Source organism: Aquarana catesbeiana, linkage group LG03 (genome assembly GCF_042186555.1).
Source record: "Aquarana catesbeiana isolate 2022-GZ linkage group LG03, ASM4218655v1, whole genome shotgun sequence".
Taxonomy (NCBI): domain Eukaryota; kingdom Metazoa; phylum Chordata; class Amphibia; order Anura; family Ranidae; genus Aquarana; species Aquarana catesbeiana.
Window position 1 is genome coordinate 222528768 of NC_133326.1, and position 2504 is coordinate 222531271.

General features: G+C 37.1%; 1 pseudogene; it reads right to left on the reverse strand.

Moving 5' to 3' along the window:
- Positions 1-908: 908 nt before the first annotated feature.
- On the reverse strand, positions 909-1857 carry LOC141134506 (olfactory receptor 5G9-like; annotated as a pseudogene).
- Positions 1858-2504: the final 647 nt, after the last annotated feature.

Sequence of the window (2504 nt, forward strand, 5' to 3'; positions counted from 1 at the left end):
ATCTATAAAAGTCAAATACAAATAGTCAACAATAAATGGTACATCCATCCAATGATACACAAACATGGAAAGGCAATAATTGCTGGTAACTTACATCCATGTTCATTCTTTTGGGTTTTCATTCTTTCTGGAATTTTGTTCTTTCTGACAATTCGTTTTCGTACGCATTAATCAAAAGAGTCTTTTGTTCATTTGGATGCTCCCAAATGAACGAATATGCCGAATTTAGTTCGAAAACGAATTTGTAACTTAACAAATTGCACGTCTAATCATTGCTGTAGCTTGTGTTTTCATTCAATACAGGATACATTTTGAACAAACATGGAGCTTATCAAAGTCTTATTAAAAAGCCTTTTTAAACTATAGATTATGTCTGGCTTATATAACAAAATGAATAAATAGGTATATAAGCCACACATATTCCTGACACTGCACTCTACACACCATTTTATATTTATAATCCCTGCACTCTATACACCATTTTATATTCCTGACCCCTGCACTCTATACACCATTTTATATTCCTGACCCCTGCACTCTATACACCATTTTCTAGACATGGCTTACATTTGGTGCAGTGTAGTATGCCCACTCATTTCCTGTCATTCTCCCAGTGTGTCCCTCTTTCCCTACAATGTAGTTCAAAAGTTGGGAGGTATGATGCTGTTAAAGATTCTTCTTGCCAGAATAAATATGTTGCAATAGTGTTGTATGGATATGCAACTTATATGCAGTGTGGATCTTATAATGTTGTGTAAATTAATGATTTTCATACCACAATGCAATAAACATTATTATACCAGTAACAGCAGCCTTCTATTCCCCCTTTATATACTTCTAATGTATGTTCCTATATACAGCACATAATGCATCCTCCTTTTATAATTTCTGTACCCCCTTTTTATATATTATCCCTTTCCATTAGAGATCTTCCTTTTTCGTTTGTTTTCTTTTAATGGTGCTCTTGACTTCCTTGTTTCTCATACTATAGATGATGGGGTTCAACATTGGCATCACAGCTGTACAGAGAATGGACACAGTTTTGTCTATTTCTGCAGAATAAATAGAACGAGGTTTAAGATACACAAACATAATGGTCCCATAGTAGAGACTCACCACAGTCAGGTGAGAAGCACATGTTGAGAAAGCTTTATGTCTTCCATGGGAGGAATGAATCTTTAAGATGGTGGAGATGATGTGGATGTATGAAGTTAGAGTCAAGCAGAAAGAACACATAGCAATGATACCTGCTCCAATATACATCACTATTTCATTTAGAAAAGTATCTTTGCAAGACAGTCGAAAAAAAGGAGGCATCTCACAGAAGTGGTTGACCTGCTGGGACTTGCAGTAGAACAGTTGAAAGGTGAAGATAACATGCAGGGCAGAGTTCAGGAAGCACATACTCCATGATCCTACAGCTAAACTCATACACAACATTTTATTCATGATGACTTTGTAGTGCAATGGCCTACAAATGGCAGCAAACCTGTCATATGCCATTACGGCTAGTATAAAGCACTCTGTGGATCCTAAAGCCAGACTGAAGTACATCTGTAATGCACATCCCAACAAGGAGATGCTTTTATCTATGGCCAGAGTGTTTGTGAGAACTTTGGGAACAATGGTGGATGAGAAAAAGATATCGATAATGGAGAGATTACTCAGGAAGAAGTACATGGGGGTGTGTAACCTTGGGTTGATCCTCACCACTATGATTAGTAGAAGATTTCCTGACAATGTGATTATGTACATCACAAGAAACACAAGGAAACAGAAGACTTGGAGGTACCGAACATTAGATCCAAGTCCGAGGAGGATGAACCTTTCTGGAGATGTTTGGTTGACTGTTTCCATAATGCCCTGTACACAGGGTCGGATATTCCGACGGAAAATGTGCGATCGGAGCTTGTTGTCGGAAATTCCGACCGTGTGTGGGCTCCATCGGATTTTCTGACACACAAAGTTTGAGAGCAGGCTATAAAATTTTCCGACAACAACATTCGATCGCGTCAATGTGGACGCAACGGAACGTGTGTGGACAATTCCGACGCACAAAGTGCCACGCATGCTCGGAATAAATTCCGAGATGGAACTGCTAGGTCTGGTAAAATTAGCGTTCGGAATGGATATAGCACTTTCGTCACGCTGCAATGTTTTAAAATGTTTAATGCAGCGCACTCTCTTCTTCTTTATAATGCTAGAAGAATGAAATTGTTTTGCTGCTCATATTCACACAGACTTCTCACAAACCTCTTTCTTGATTATTTATCGTGATTTCATCCATATAATATTTTTATTTGTCACATCTCCCGAAAAAATATTTTTTGGATGTTTTTATATTAAATATGTTTTTTTTTGGATTTTTTTAAAGCCTGATCTTGTGTTTTATTTTTCATTTTATTTTATTTTTTTACTCCAGAATAGTTTTGGGTGTGTTTTGTGTGTCAATTTACCACAACACGACTATTATCTTGTATTATTTAATCTCAAGAAGGTTGCTT